We start from the raw sequence: 17827 nt of genomic DNA on the forward strand, positions 1-17827 counted from the left end.
TATTTTTGTCAGGTGGGCCTTTCAATGAGCCTCAAAAATTATTCATTCATGGCCTTTTCTGTACACATATATGCTTCCATTCTGTTATTCACTAAAGCTGTATTATAATTTTTATTCGTGTCATTAACTTCCCACTAAACGGAGTTTTTTGATGTTAGGGCCGTGGCTTATTCATTTATTCTTTGCAAAACCAAAGCGTACTTGATGTAGAATTAGTTTACAATGATGAGAAATTCAGTTGGCTTGAAATAATGGAGGTATCTGTTTTATCACCAGCAAGCAAATGGTTACCTTGTATACCAGGAATAAATTAGGTGGACCCCTGAGTGGATTAAAAATCACTTTTAAAGAGATGGTTTACGGAGATTTAAAAATAGCACTAAATATTTCACAAGATCAAACTGATACATTTATAGCTACCTTATTCTCATTTGGTATTCATAGAATGTATGGACTGCTACATTCCATACATTGCATGTCCACATGTAGTAACCTTTCTGAGTTTCCCAACCATAGACTCAAGGAAGAAGGCAGGATGAAGAGGTAGAATGGTTTGGGGAGTGGTGGTAGGATAGTAGGAAAAATTTAGGTGCTGTGGCTCAGGGAGGGGTAAAAACTGAGGGGTTTGTAGAGATAGATGGGATTGTGGGAACAATAATAACTTATTTTCTGCTTGTAGAGTTTGGAGTATGAGGCATAAAAAGGCATTTATTTAATCTTAAAAACTGTTCCTAAAAAGTGACTTTATGCTTTGTCTATTTCTTTATCATGTAGGGCAGAAAAAAGGCATCAGAAAGCAGGACATGGGTGAAGGTGTGACTCAGTTCTTCCCTTTCTTAAAAAAACCTGAGAGATAAGTAGTTGGTTACACCTTTCAGTTTTATTCAAGTTTCTGTAATTATCTTTTTTGAAAGTTAGTGATGATGTGCCTTCATAGCAGTGACTGATTTTGGTATTTCCCTATAGTTTCCCAGGGTTTACCCTAAGGGGAAAATTGCTTGACTTCCTCTTTCTGTAACTCTATCCTCACATAGTGGCAGGTATCCTGGTGCTCCAAAGGAAAGGCCCTTAAGAGAGAAGTCTTCATGCCAGGTTTGTCCAGGACATACTGCCCCTAATGTGATGTAGGTATTTGGAAGCATCTATTTGACTCTACACTCCTAGAGAACAGGTTTAGTTTTGCTCATTTTTAGATAATTGGCAAATACTCAACAAGACTTATATTGGTACCGACACAGGATTCTTCTCAGCCACTTTGCCAACTGGGGACCTCCATGGCCAGTGATGCCCCCCCACCCCCCCCCCACTGCTCAGGCCTTACTCAACACCAGGCTTCCCACTGGAGGCACCCTGCCCACTTAGCCCACCTGCGTTATAGCTTGTACCCAATGTTCCGTCATTCCCCAGCTCTTGTCCCATGTCCAGGAAGAATGAGGATACACTGATGATTTGAAGGGTGAGGATAGCAGAGAAGAATTTTATGGAGCAACAGAACAGCTCTCAGCAGAGATGGGATGTAGGAGTGGTTCCCCATTCCCACAGTTGGGTGGTTTCTCTCTCAGTATGGCTAGTTCTGGGGCTTTTTATGGACTCAGAATGGGGAGTGCATGCTGATTGGTTTGTGAGTATGCAAAAAAGGCTAAAGCAAAGACACCCTTCAAAGGTGGGCACAACAGTGCAGAAAACCAAATAGGAAAGAGTAGGTATATGTAAAATAGGCAAAGGGTGGGGATCAGTCAGAGGAAAGCATGCCAAACATGAAGACAGCTTCTCAATGCAGTCTGTGGATTTATCCAGGACTTGTAGCTAGTCTTTAAACTGTCTTTGGCTTGAAGTTGGGGTTTCACTGGGGACCCGCCCTGTCTGCCTAGGCATTTGACTGCCTCTTGTCACTATCACTGCTACTATGAAACCATCAAAGGTTTATGTAAGGGAGGCACTCTGGACATATTCTGGATCAGCGGGGCTACCTGATGTAAAAAATTTTAATAAAAGATTTGTGTAATAACAATTGTTAATTATTTTCTATAATGAATGAAGAAAACCCATTTTTGATTCAGATTTTAAATTGCTCTTGCTTGGAAGGTACAGAAAAATAAAATAGATTAGAAATACTTCAAAATTTGAGGAAAAACTATATTATAGTGATTTGAAAACAGATGTTGGTTGTTTGTTTTTGAGACAGGATCTCACCCTGTCACCCAGGCTGGAGTGCAGTGGCATGATCAGGGCTCGCTGCAGCCTTGACCTCTAAAGCACAGGTGATCCTCCCACCTCAGCCTCCCAAGTAGCTGAGACTAGAGGTGCCTGGCACCACTCCTGGCTAATCTTTGTATTTTTTCGTAGAGAAGGAGTTTTGCCATTTTGCCTAGGCTGTTCTTGAGACACTCCTGAGCTCAAGTGATCTGCCTGCCTCGGCCTTCAAAAGTGTTGGGATTACAGGTGTGAGCCATTGCACCAAGCCTGATTTAATTTTCTAATTGCTTTGTAGTGATAATTGGTTCAGATGTCTCCTCCCCTGCCTTTTTTCTTTTGCCATGGACACCACTTTTCTATTTTTAAAGTTATCATATAGGAAACTTTTGAGAAATAGTTTTTTCCTCAAAGAATTTATGCTTTCTGCTATCTCAGTACCATATTTACTATAAATGAGGGAAGGTTAATGATCTAAATTAAAGGAAAATTTATTTTTTACATTTTCTTTTTGAAATACTATTTGAATTTGGGATGCCACAAATAAAATGAGCACCTAAATTTCCTTCTGTCATTTAGTGACAGTTTTATTTTTGGCAAATAATCAATAATTCATGTTGCAGTTTTTAGCAGGAAAAAGTATTTAGTGGCCTATTCCCAGAGCAGATGATATTCTTCAAAGTATGAAGATAAGGGGACTGTTAGGTTGAAATTGCCATTTTAAAATGTTGCCTGTTTCTTTTAAAAATGTAAAAGTAAAGGTAATTTTATTTCTACATAAATTTATTTTCCTTATGAAATGATATCCATGACACAGTAGTGGATGATCTTTCTTCTTCATAAAAGAAAGCTCTAAAACACATGTTGAGGATTAGAAATACCTTCCATTCAACACTGTGGGCCAGGGGAGATTTTTCCATTGCTTCAGTTTTTCTTATTTTACTTTCAGATTTGCCAGTGATGTTTCAAAGTCAAAATTCAACTTGGAATGGCAAAGCTTCAAACTTAAATGGACTTTCCATTAATGAACAGGTTTAGACATTCTATTTTGAAGACAGTCTTAATTTTGACTTGAAAATATAAAATTGATAGTTTGGAAAGATTTATAAAATCAGATGATTCCTCTCAGTTTTATTAAACTATGCTGGAGAGAGTAGGAATCTGATAATGTTAATGAGCATGTTATAAAACACTAGCTTTGCCAGTATTTCTGTGCTGTCCAGGCAGGAGCCACACTGACTGATGGCATTGTTCCTGGCCTGTGATATACTGTGCTGCTCTCTGTGGACACATTTACATCAGTACCTCAAAGTGACCCTCTCTTTAGATGTCTCAGCAGTGCACCAAGTGAAAGTCCTTGCTATCTGTTTCAGAACTTTCTGAATACAGAGGAGAAAGTTACATGTCAACCTTCAGAGATAAACATGTTAACTTGCAATTCAGTTGCCCTAATGTTTCCATCTAAGTGTCTTAGAAAATTTTGTCCCCAGTACTGTTTGATTTAGAGAATAGGGTTGGGCTGAATTGTTACCTAAAATATTCACTGTTGAGATCATCTTTTATTGCCAAATGATGAGAATCAAAACATAATGTTTTCAACCTCTCAACTTTTATACTGATTTAAGGAGGAGATAATAGCACTCATTTCCAGATTATAAAACTGTGCCTCAGGAGCAGAAAGAGGAAGTGAAAAATCTTGAAAATGTTTCCACTTCAAGTTTCCTTCTGTTATCTAGAAGACTGGAAAATTTACTATAAATGAGGGAAGGTTAATGATCTAAATTAAAGGAAAATTTATTTTTTTCATTTTCTTTTTGAAATACTATTTGAATTTGGGATGCCACAAATAAAATGAGCACCTAAATTTCCTTCTGTCATTTAGTGACAGTTTTATTTTTGGCAAATAATCAATAATTCATGTTGCAGTTTTTAGCAGGAAAAAGTATTTAGTGGCCTATTCCCAGAGCAGATGATACTCTTCAAAGTATGAAGATAAGGGGACTGTTAGGTTGAAATTGCCATTTTAAAATGTAATTCTAGCAAAGAGAAGTGGTCATGTAAGACTCAGTTTTCTAGTATTAATCTACTTGTTAAAACCTAAGCCGTGATAGTATAGAACTCACAAGCCCACTCAGGCCTAGCAACTTAACTCCTATTCCAGCTGCTACAGAGCAGTGAGTTGTGTTGATGGGCACATGCAATGTCTCTATCTTGCCTTTCCCCTTAAAGTGACGTCTTGTTCCTTTGCATGCTTTGAGTTGCTCGTGGCTTCCAGCTCTGGCATCCTCTCCTCTTCTGGCCATGGTGACCTGTGTGTACTCATGGTTACTATGTGAGCTCAGTGTCTGAGTTTCAAAGTCATAACTTCACAAAAGGCTGTATCTGAGGTTGTGCAACACAGTGCTGAGTGGATGAGAACCCAATGCCCGTTGGACTGAGTGGCTACAACCAGAGGCTGAAGGTACAATCTGTTGTTAAAACGGCCAGTAGAAAGTGGTGATAAACAATACCACTTCTTTCCTCCTTGTCCAGAAGCTAGATACTCTTGTTAAGAAGAATAGCTAAATAAAAGCAGTTGTTCGTTTTATGAATATTATCAAATTTACATTTCCAAAGGGATAGATTTTTATGAGGATATTGTTATTCTTTTTTATATGCTTGTCTTTGGTCTGCTACTTGCTTGGGTATCCTATGTGATTCTGAAATTATTGAAAAATATGACATCAATCACCCCTCATTTACCCATGGTAAAATTTTATATCTTCCTGACAGGGAGGTCAATTTATTCTCACTGTTATTTAATCTGAGTTAGGAGAATGCAAAATAATTTTCATATTTGGCTAATCAAAACATAAAGGTAGATATGGGTGAATTTGCTTCATTAAGAGTCACCTGATTACTTCATGATTAGAATTTCAACTCATTACTCTGGGGCTGATTACATAAGAGAGCATACTCTTCTAAGTCTCCAAATACCTTTTCTCCAGACAGTTCTAGAACAGTGCACAGTGTAAAAGTAAAGGCTACAATGAATCACAAATATTGGCTAAATAGGGATCAGAAAGAGAAGAGAAGAATAGGTTATGATAAACGTATACTTCAAAAACCATTATTTGAACTAAGCTTTCTTTAATGAGTTACATTTAGATTCACATTTATTGCTGACTTGTAAGAAATCAGGTGTTAGGGGCATGGTCAAGGAGAACCTGGAGGGACCAGGGTGTGGTTTCCAGTCAACAATGCTAGTGAGAATCTGAGACACAGGTAGGTGTGTGGTGCAGAAGAAGGCAGGGAGAGGGTTCAGAAACGCTAGTAACTGAGCTGGAGATAATGTTTTCAAAGTCAGAGTGGGCTGAGGTCAGCATCAAAGCAGGCAAGCCAAAGGTGAATATTTCTGAAGTCGAGTCAGTGGGTGCCAGAAGCTGCTACCGAATGCGGGAATCGAATACAGGAGTACTGAAGTCTAAATTGGGGCCTGGTATGGAAGAGTCCGTGGCAGTTAAAGGGATAAAAAAATCAGTGAACAAAAGGCACTCTGAAGAGGTTGGCTTTCATCATGAGGAAGTTTCCTGTTCCTGCTGCCAGGTTTAAATGACTGCTGAGAGGCAAGAACTTCTGTCCTGCTGCTACCTAGGCTCTGCATTACAGGCAATTGGAAGGGCCTAGTTGGAGCTGGGAGGTAAAGGCAAGGAATGGTAGTGTGAAAATGACCCAGGGATGGATAGTTTCACAGGGGGAAGCCCTGCTGTGCTGGCCACTTAGTTACTCAGATGGTTTTTAATTCTGAAATTTATATTAGGCCATACACATAGACTTGGTATAAAGATTCTTCTTTTTTGTAAATTAGTCTACGTAAAACCATACCAAATGCAGTCTCTGAAATGCAATGGAAAACATTCAGTATATGCACGTAATTCTGCCTTATAGTAATAACCTCTAGGCATAGTATTGAAAAGTAAACACAGCTTAATGTCTACTTGATGGCATATGTATTAGTCTGTTTTCATGCTGCTACAAAGAACTACCTGAGACTGGGTAATTTATGAAGAAAAGAGATTTAATTGACTCAGAGTTCCACAGGCTGTACAGATGAATGGCTGGGAAGCCTGGGGAAACTTACAATCATGGAAGAAGGCAAAGGAGATGCAGGCATGTCTTACCATGGCAAAGCAGGAAAGAGAGAGAGAATGAGTGAGAGACTGCCACACATTTTTAAACTATCAGATCTTGTGAGAACTCACCATCATGAGAATAGCAAGGGGGAAATCAGCCCCCATGATCTAATCACCTCCCACCAGGCCCCTTAAATGTGGGGTTTACAATTTGACATGAGATTTGGGTGGGGGCATAGAGCCAAACCATTTTATTCCACTCCTGGGCCCTCCCAAATCTCATGTCCTTCTTACATTTCAAAACCAATCATGCCTTCCCAACAGTCCCCCAAAGTCCTAACTCATTCTCTCATTAACTCAAAAGTCCATGTCCAAAGTCCCATCTGAGACAAGGCAAGTCTGTTGTGCCTATGAGCTTGTAAAATAAAAAACAAGTAGTTACTTCTGTGATACAATGGGAGTAAGGGCATTGGGTAAACGCTCCCATTCCAAAAGGAAGAATTTGGCCAACACAAAGGGGCTACAGGTCCCATGCAAGTCTGAAGCCCTGCAGGGGAGTCATTAAATCTTAAAGCTCCAAAATAATCACCTTTGACTCCATGTCTCACATCCAGGGCATGCTAATGCAAGAGGTGGACTCCCAAGGACTTGGACAGCTCTGACCCTGTAGCTTTGCCAGGTATAGGCCCCATGGCTGGTTTCACAGACTGGTATTGAGTGCCTGTGGCTTTTCCAGGAAGATGGTGCACACTGTTGGTGGATCTACTGTTCTGGGGTCTGGAGGATGGTGGCCCTCTTCTCACAGCTCCACTAGGCAGTGCCACAGTGGGGACTCTGTGTGGGAGCTCCAATCCCACATTTCCCTTCTGAACTGCCCTGGCAGAGATTCTCCATGAGGGCTCCTCCCTGTAGTAGACTTCTGCCTGGACATCCAGGCATTTCCATTCATCCTCTAAAATCTAGGTGGAGGTTCACCAAACCTCAATTCCTGCCTTCTGTGCACCCACAGGCCCAACACCAAAAGGAAGCCACCAAGGTTTGAGGCTTGCACCCTCTGAAGCCACATCCCAAGCTGAGCTGTACCTTGGCCCCTTTTAACTATGGCTGGAGCTGGAGTGGCTGGGACACAGGGTGCCATGTCTTGAGGCTGCACAGAGCAGCGGGGCACTGCGTCCAGCCTAGGAAGCCGTTTTTCCTTCCTAGGCCTCTGGGCCTGTGATGGAAGGTGTTGCCATGAAGATCTCTGAAATGCCCTGGAGACATTTTCCCCATCATCTTGGCTACTAACATTCAGCTCCTAAAAAAACAAAAATACAAAGAAGAAAAAGAAAGAGGAAGGAAGAAAGAAAGAAAGAATGAAAGAACAAAAGAAAGAAGGAAAGAAAGAAAGAAAGAAAGAAAGAAAGAAAGAATGAAAGAACAAAAGAAAGAAGGAAAGAAAGAAAGAAAGAAAGAAAGAAAGAAAGAAAGAAAGAAAGAAAGAAAGAAAGAAAGAAAGACACATTCCGCTCCTCTTATGCAGATTTCTGCAGCCAACTTGAATTTCTCCCTAGAAAATAGTTTTTTTTTTCTTTTTTACTGCATGGTCAGGTTGTAAAATTTCCAAACTTTTATGCTCTGCTTCCCTTTTAAACATAAGTTCCAAATTCAGACCACCTTTCTGTGAATGCATATGATTATATGCCCTTAGGAGAAGCCAGGTCACATCTTGAATGCTTTGGGGCTTAGAATTTTCTTCCACCAGATATTCTAAATCATCTCTTTCCAATTCAAAGTTCCAAAGATCCCTAGACAAGGGACACAATGCCGCCAGTCTCTTTGCTAAACCATAGAAAGAATAATCTTTGCTCCAGATCCCAATAAGTTCCTCATCTCTATCTGAGACCTCCTCTACCTGGACTTCATTGTCCATATCACTATTAGCATTTTAGTCACACACATTCAACAATTGTCTAGGAAGTTCCAAACTTTCCCACATTTTCCTGGCTGCTTCTGAGCCCTTTAAACTGTCCCAATTTCTGGCTGTTAATGAGTTCCAAAGTCATTTCCATATTTTCAGATATCTTTTTTATCAGTGCCCCACTCTCCTGGTACCAATTTTTTGTTTAGTCCATTCTCACACTCCTATAAAGATCTACCGGAGACTGGGTAATTTATGAAGAAAAGAGTTTTAATTGATTCAGAGTTCCACAGGCTTACCATGAAGCATGACTGGGAGGTCTCAGAAAACTTACAATCATGGCGGAAGGCAAAGGGGAAGCAAACACATCTTACCATGTTGGAGCAACAGAGAGAGCAAAGGGGGAAGTGCCACACACTTTCAAACAATCAGAACTCTTGAGAACTCACTCACTATCAAGAGAAAAGCAAGGGGGAAGTCCACCCTCATGATTCAGTCACCTACCACCAGGTCTTTCCCCCGACATGTGGGGATTACAATTAGAAATGATATTTGGGTGAGGACATGGAGCCAAACCATATCAGCATAAAGAGCAAACTGCCGTTGAATGTTGTTGCTACTCTCTTTTTAGTGAGATTGATTGATTTTATGTTTACAGGAATTGTATTTTTTTGGTCAATTATCCATTTTACAAGTTTATTTCTGGTTTCACTCTTAAATGCCTATTTTTGGACTAAAAAAGTAATGTGTTCCCTCATTTTTAGTTCTCATTTGAGAATGAGGCACCTAATTCTGAATATTTTATTTAAATTACTATTTACTGATTGTATCTATGTGTTAAGTACTTTATATGCAATATTTCATGGCATTATTTTTACAGCAGCCTTCAGCAGTGCTCTCAATCTGTTAAAGATGTTAAATTTGTCTTCCAGCAATTCACAGCTGTGGGACCTCACAGTCATTTCAACACAAAATTTAGCATGACTGATTGGAAAAATGAACAGACATTATCCTTTCTGCGTTGCCCCTTCTTAAGGACATCACCCAATCAGTAATGCAGCATTAATGCTGAACCCCGATGAAGGGCTGAGCAAATGTATTTTTCATTCTTTATGATGGTTTTAAAAAGTTATTATAAAATAATAAATCCTCATTTGAAACTAATTTTGAAATTACATAGAAGTGTGAAGAAAACAAACCATCAATAGTCTCTCTCTACATATAGCTATTATTGTTTTGATGTCTTTCCTGCTAGTCCTTTTTTCTACCCATATGTATTTTAAGTAATTAGAGTAACACATTTTCTCCGGATATTTTACAAAGAGCATTTTCATTAAAATTATTTAATAAATTTTCAAAAACATTTCACTACATAGATCAGATGTAGCAAGCTGATGATCTGGGGGCCAAGTATGGCCCATAGACATATTTTCTTTGGACTTTAAAATATTTAAAATGATTGAATTAGTTGTCAATATTTTAAAATCAGGAGATTTCACATCCCCTAGCCAACTTCACTAGTCTAGGTGACTGGTTTGGCCCCCCTTGGCATGTTCTTTGAGAGTTCTGAGATGGTCCTACCAAAACTTACTGTAGCCATTTACATATAGTGATCTGTTTTAGATTATTTCAAATTTTTATAATTGTCAGAATTAACACTATAAGGAATATTATCATATTTTCTGCATTTCTGAATGTTTCCTTAAGAAAGATTTTGGAAGTAGATTGATTTCATTGAGGTTTTCAGTTTTGTTTTGTTTTTTTATTTTTTATTTTTTATTTTTTATTTTTTGAGACGGAGTCTCGCTCTGTCACCCAGGCTGGAGTGCAGTGGCCAGATCTCAGCTCACTGCAGGCTCCGCCTCCTGGGTTTACGCCATTCTCCTGCCTCAGCTTCCCGAGTAGCTGGGACTACAGGCGCCTGCCACCTCGCCCGGCTAAGTTTTTGTATTTTTAGCAGAGACGGGGTTTCACTGTGTTAGCCAGGATGGTCTCGATCTCCTGACCTCGTGATCCGCCCGTCTCGGCCTCCCAAAGTGCTGGGATTACAGGCTTGAGCCACCGCGCCCAGCCTTGTTTTGTTTTTTTAAATATTTTATTGGCATTCACTTGACAACAGCCTTCTTTCCATTTGGTCAATCTGTTCATACTGTCAGCTAAGCTGGGTCTCAGACTGACAGCATGGGCATTAGCCAGACCAGGCCTCCTGCTTGTCTGTGATGGAGGGGCTCTCAGCAGCCAGCAAGAGAGTGTGCTCAGGCCTGACTTTCCACTCACCTCTTTGCTCAAATTAATCTGGTCAGGGTCTCCTTTATTATTTTTAAAATCAAGGATGAGTTAGTACAAGTGGGGTTATGTTTTGTTTTGTTTTGTTTTAGGCAGGGTCTCACTCTGTTGCTCAGGCTAGAGTACAGTGGTGTCATCATGACTCACTGCAGCCTGGATCTCCTGGGCTCAAACCTACCTCAGTTCCCCCACCCACTGCAAGTAGCTGGGATTACAGGCATGTGCCACCACACTTGGCTAATTTTTGTATTTTTTGTAGAGATTGGAGTTTCACCATATTGGCCAGGTCTTGAACTCCTGACCTCAGGTGATCCACCCACCTTGGCCTCCCAAAGTGTTGGGATTACAGGCATGAGCCACTGCACCCAGCCTCAAGTGAGTTTTGTGATGTTTATTCAGAGTACTGGAATGTCACTATAACAATGAATTTTTACTTTTATTTTTAAAGATATTCTTTTTATTTTCAGTTACACATTTTGGGGGATTGTTTCAGTGTATGATTATACTTTAATGCTTAGAAAAAATTATTTGCTTTATGTGATAAAAGTTCCCATTGAATAAAGATTTGTCAATACTACACAAAACGAGAAGCTGGTAATTATTATTTAAATAATTAACCTGACCATATATTTCTTTATTCAGTGATTTATTCTTCAATAATAAATGTCAGAGAAAAAATAAATGTCTAAAAGTGAATAGAAGATTAGTGTGTTTTAATGTTCAAAATGTTGACCCGGGCTTTAAAAGACAAGATAATAATAAACAGGTCTTCTTTTGCTGTAAACATTACTCTGGATATTTTACCTTAATATCTACATGGAAGGCTGAATAACTTTCATTATCTAGTTGGGAAGTCAGGACACAAATACATGAAATGATTCAGAGAATAAAATTAAGTACAGTCATGTGTTCGCTTAACGTCGAGGATAAATTCTGTGAAGTACATTCTTAGGCAATTTTGTCATTGTGTGAACATCCTATGGTGTACTTACGCAAGCCTAGATGTATAGCCTATTACACATTCGGCACCGGGAGCATTAAGGAGTTTTAAATTAGAAACAAAGAAGCTTAAAAGGCATAAAAATGAAAAAATGAACTTTGAGAACTTGGGGGAAAGGGTGGGAAGGGGGCATGGGAATAAAAGACTACAAATTGAGCGAAGTGTATACTGCTTGGGTGATGGGTGCACCAAAATCTCACAAATCACCACTAAAGAACTTACTCATGTAACCAAACACCACCTGTTCCCCAATAACCCATGGAAATAAAAAATTAAAAAAAAAAAAGAAACAAGGAAGCTTAGATTCGTTCACTTTATGGCAGAAAGTACTATATATCCAGTTTTAGAAACGTTTTTTCTTCTTCATGGGTGTCTCTTGAGTTTTTCTTTAGTTTTGTTGTATTAGAGTGCTAGGTGGTAAACTTGAGGGTGGGCAGAAAGTTGAATGGTGGGCTAACAGGTTAGCCTTGAAGAATATAAAATTTTCTTTAAGTTTCATGAGCCATTTATATTCCAGTCTAATTAGCTAAGTAGCATAATGTTACTAAGACAAAGATTACCAATTTCATTTCCCTTTCTTTAAATATGGGCTACTTAACTTGCTCTGTTATTTGGTAACAGAATTTACTCCTAATTGTGAACTCGCCAGTTTGCAAATTCATGCTGTTCACACCAGGGATATTGGGAATTTCAGAGAATGGATCAATGCAAATCAGTTTCTGCTGCTAAAACATGCGTATGTGTATCCATATGCACATACCTGTGTATGTGCACAAACACTTCTCCAGATCCATGCCTTGCCCACAGTAGATTCATGCTTTCTTAGGACCCTGATCATATATTTCTTTATTCACTAATTTATTCTTTAACAATAAATGTCAAAGAAAAAATAAATGACTAAAAGTGAACAGATTAGTGTGTCTTACTGTTCAAAATGTTGACCTGGGTTTCAGAAGACAAGATAAGGATAAACAAGTCTTCTTTTGCTGTAAACATTAGTCTGGATATTTTACCTTAAATCACCATAGCATATCACTGCATAAACTTAGAGGAATAAAACTACTAATTTTGAACCCTTTAGCAGGGAAATTAACTAGCATGAGCATTCTTTCAATAAGCATGTTGGAATCCATTTTCAAAACTGTTCCTAGGCCATCAGATGAGTATGAAAGAGGCATCAAGTATTTCCATCACCTTCAACAGTTGTAAAGTTCAGAAAACAATGATATCTTTCTTCACTTTTTTAGACACTTGAGTTTTTAGTTGGTCTAAGAACTCATCATTGAATAGGAATGGTAGCCAAGTTTCCCTGGGAGGGAATAGTGACTTCATAGCTTGTAAACATGGCATTGCCACACACTGACCTGTCTGCTGCTTTGACCTCATATGACATATTTCTAAATCCTTCTCTGTGCAATTTTGGGGTCCAAAGGAATGGCAAGAGAGAAGGCGAGTTGAAGCACTTGGAGCCAGGAGGAGCTGACACTTTAAAGAGCAGTAAAGACAGTTTGATAGAGCAACAAAAATGAATCGGTAAAGACCAAGTGAGTCATAGAATGCAAATGATAAGACAGGGACTGGAAACTGGACCAAACTGGGATAGAGTGGAGCAAGAACAAGATTAGGAACAAAACAAGGCAATTCCAGGTTTACAAAGTAGGATTGCCTGTGACTTGCTTTTATGGGCTTCTGGCTGAATGCTGCATGAGTAGTTTGGTATAATTTAAAGAATGGGATGGATGACACAGACTCAGAAACTTTCTGTTAATGATATAATGCTACCTCGGTTAGATCCCATAGTTCCAAATCTGTGTTAAAAATAAGTAAAGACAACTTATTTAATGTGGAAAAACAAAAACAAAAACAAAACAGGTAATGTATTCTGATTTGTGCTAAACATGCTTAGATCTGAAAGAAGATATTAAGACAACTTTTGAAAAACTGCCTTATAATATGTCAACAGAACTACTTCCTGTTGCTAAACATAGAGGGACATCTTGAAAAACTTAGATGGCCAGGGTGTTTTCACCATCCAGACTAGGATGTCCTTAATCTTCTGCACCATTCATTAATAATGGCTCTTTGCTTGGTGATGAAGAGATACAAAATAGTGACAGTCCAGATAAATTTCCTGACCATAAATCCCTTCCATTCAAATGGGGTCCAGGGTTCATGGTGATAAATATGGACTCTTATTAACATGAAACTATCTGACATTTGCACTACAAATGGCAAGAGCTGTGAGGCAGAGTGGAAAAAGCACTATTTGAGGAAAGAGGGTGGTTAGGACTTAACTTTCAGTTGTGGAGCCATAGATCAACCTCAAAATAACTAAGTAATCTTGGTCAAGTTACTTCTCCGAATTTTGAGTTCCTCATATAAAAAGCAAGGAGATTATCAGCCATAAAAAGGGATGAATTAACGGCATTTGTAGCAACCTGGATGAGATTGGAGACTGTTACTCTAAGTTAAGTTACTCAGGAATGTAAAACCAAACATCGTACGTTCTCACTAATATGTGGGAGCAAAGATACGAGGACGCAAGGGCATATGAATGATACAATGGACTTTGGGGACATTGAGGGAAGGTACCCTCTATGGTTAGGTGGTTGATGCTCACTATTTGTAAAAACTTAAGTTTTTCCATCAGTTTTTCTTCCAGACTCCTCCATCTACACCCAGCTTAAGATATGAAAAAGTCAACCAGTGATTTGATCAGCTTGCAAAGGTGAGTTGGATAGTGTTTCTTACATAAATCTTCACAAAAGGCTGCATTTATGGCAGTGTTAGTGGCATCAGCAAGCAATTCTACTGTAAGCAGGACGTCATGGGCTCTGAGTTAAAGACTCTAGGGACAGCCTATGTAGTAACCAAAGTAACCAAAGAAACTAAAAAGGCTTATATTTGGAAAAAAGATCTAACAATAGCTTGACGATAAAACAAACTGTTAAGGCTTAATATGAGAATTATTTTGGAAATTCTTGCCTTTCATGGTAACCCCCAAAGCTTCTCTGTTAATCTGAGTACAAATCTTTCTTCTATGGGACATAATATATAAGTAGTAATAACATGTTGCTCTGTGACAGCTGGTATTTTATGGTTAAGTTCAGATCCAAAATAATTAGATAAAATATCAGTGGTAAGAAACAGAAATTTATATTTATGCTAACGTGCTAGCTCAAAATTGAAGTAAACATTACTTCACATTCTGGAGATTGTCTTTAGACAAAGACCTGCCAAGGATTGCCTTTCCTATAGGTGATGAAGACTCAGCAGTAGCTGCCTTTTGTGAAAGGAAAATACAAGTTGCATAGCTATGGTTTTATATATCTTTTGCTTTCCCCTGTGTTTTGGAACATTGTATGACTGCTTCTAACTTGTTCCTTTTTAAACTTTTCGATCCATCTCATCATTGGTCAGAGACAATATGGTAGAGAAAAAAGGCAAAAAAATTCTGGGAAGATAGGAATCCAAATCTGGGTTTCTTCATAGACTGTGTCATCTTGGGGAAGATAATTTACTCCTCTGAGCCTCAATGTCCTAATCTTTTAATTGGGAATAATAAGAAGTCCTGGCTAGAAGTGTGGCTCATGCTATAATCTCAACATCTTAGGAGGCCAAGGTAAAAGGACTGCTTCAGTCCAGGATTTCAAGACAAACCTGGGCAACATCATGAGACCCTGTCTCTACAAAAAAAAATTTAAAGAAAATTATCCAGGTGTGGTGGTGCATGCAGGTAATTCTAGCTACTCAGGAGGCTAAGGCAGGAGGATTGCTTGAGCCCAGACGTTTGAGATTGCAGTTAGTTATGGTCATGCCACTGCACTTTAACCTGGTGATGGAGTAAGACTCCATTACTATATTAAAAAAATAATAATAAGTCCAACCTCACATATATTGAATGAGATAATATTTATGAAAAATTATATCACAAACTACAAATGCTGTGTTATAATTACTATTCATGACATCATGAGCAGATCTGGAATCCTAGAAAGCAAAGTGTCTATAAAGCAATGAAATTTATTTAAGGGATGATAAGAATTTGCAAGTGAAGCATTCCTTAACTAGGAATGCTGTTCACAGAATTAGAAATATTTTTGTTCAATATATATGCACAGTGTCCTGTATCTGTTGATGTACTTGGGCATGATCAAGTTTTTGCAGATTCCAAGAAGAACAATCTAGATTTGGTGCATTGAGAATGTCTACTGCCTAAGGGCCACATCGCCAGAGCACACCTCGTGCCTTCAGTCTTGTTTACCGTCGTTATTTGTTGATAGTAGAACCAGTGGGATCCTCTGAGTGTACAGTTGATGTTCAGTCTTTGCTTCAATGTCTTTTTTTTTGTTCCTTTTCAAAAAAATTAAATGGATTGAAGAAAAAGTTTGATTCTCATGGAGTGACACCATTTCCTTCTTTCATATATTTGGAGCTCCTTCTAGAATACCATGGGGAATTTGTTATTAGTTTCTGTAGCTGGATTATCTCACCAGTATCTACAGAGTGGCACTAATTCTACTATCATGAAATTGATCCTCTTCAAGGGAGTTGTGGAAACACCCTTTATAAGGAGGCTCCTCCATTCAGACGACCCACATTATATAATTGCACACCCAGTTTTGGCCACGTAAACAGAAATAGCTTTATCATCTTGCAGCATGGCTGGGGATGTGAACATTTTGGATATACAGGGTTTTGTGAAAAAAATATTGTGAAAGTTATCTTTATTAGTGTGGGTTTACCACAGTTGGAGTGACTTCTATTTTACTCATGGACATTTATGAGTACCGTTACAAATTCTGTGTCATGCTGGGCCCAGTCTGCTTCTCCACATTCAAGGTCACTATCTATCAGATGAGCGGCTGGCTGTGAAAATTCTTGACATCATTTCGGTGACTGTAAAGAACATACCTCTCTGAAAGTTGTCTTTCTTTTCAATTTTATACTTCCTTGCATATGTAAGCTGAACACTGGTATGACTATGTTGAGTTGGAACAGGGATGATGTTTCTTAATTGATCTTCAGATATCCTGCAGTTCCTGTGTTCTGATCACCCTGCTGAGAAAAGCACTTTACCTGGCTTTTTGAGTAACATTTATGTTAGGTCCTTCCCTTTTAATTTCTGGGAGGTGTAAAGTTTGTTCAGGCTTTTCCTCAGGTCACTACAAATGTCAATATTGTTTAGCCAAGTGGCCGTGACTGATGAACTCTGGATACAATATAATCCCTTAACAATATTGTCTAAGAAAGTCTTAGTTTTGCAAAAATTATTGTGAACTAACCCAAACCTAAATTCACTGCACTGAGGAACCCTGGGTACAAAACCATTAAATCTACAAACAATTCACTGCATACATCACAATAGTAAGTAATAAATAGTAACAAGAATCACTAGGTACTAGGGTGTTTACATTATGTCTTACATTTCCTCAGCCATTCTTTTGTTAATTATCAGAAAAGTATATAAAAGTCCTTTTGATCATCACTGGCCAAAGGTAATGGACTATATATAGATATCTGAACTCCTGTGGGGGTAGACAATATACTAGTTAGGATGTAAATCACATAAAAAATGAAAACAAATGACAGAAAGAATTAAAAAGTTTATGGATGAATGCTGCATAGGAAAAGATTTTTTTTTTTTCATATCAAAAACTTCATACATGCTAGTAGAAAGAGAATGGGCTTTAAGAATATCAGAAAGAAATAACCGATTACTGCTGAAGAAGCTGGTCCTGATGGAAAACATGTACTTTCTTGTTTTTGCAGTTTGGGTAGTTTTGTGTTCTCAGTGCTGCATTCACTGTTGGAAACAGAAGGGAAATTGTTCTGAATTTTGTAAAAGCCAGGTTTAGTCATGCCCAGGTCTGGGGACTTGAGTGCTCCCTGAGCCTCACATCTTTGGAATATGTGAGAGAACAAAAGAGATTTTGCCAAGATTGGCTTTCCTTTCAGACTTTCCCTTCACTACATTCCAGAACAGGGGAGCACGTGGTGTTGGAACAGACCCACTGTCAGTTTGTTTAGAATCACATGGCAAAATGCTGTGGGTTGCCAGGACAGGCAGTTCATTTGCTACTTCTATTCATCTCCCATCCTGAGTTTTTAGGTAGTTTGGGGAGTTTTGGTTCTTTAAGAACAGGTTTAGTTCAGTGTATAAAGTATTAAAACATTTTTCCTCCACTGAATGTCAGTTAAACCACTTTCTCTGAGTTCATAAGCTCCTCCATGGTTATAATTTAGGCAAGTTTGGAAGCTGTCATGCCATTAGGGTACTTCTTAGTTACTCATCAAGTATTTATTGACTGGCCGAGAGAACAATAATATTTTGGT

This window comes from Macaca nemestrina, chromosome 2, assembly GCF_043159975.1.
Source record: "Macaca nemestrina isolate mMacNem1 chromosome 2, mMacNem.hap1, whole genome shotgun sequence".
Classification (NCBI taxonomy): domain Eukaryota; kingdom Metazoa; phylum Chordata; class Mammalia; order Primates; family Cercopithecidae; genus Macaca; species Macaca nemestrina.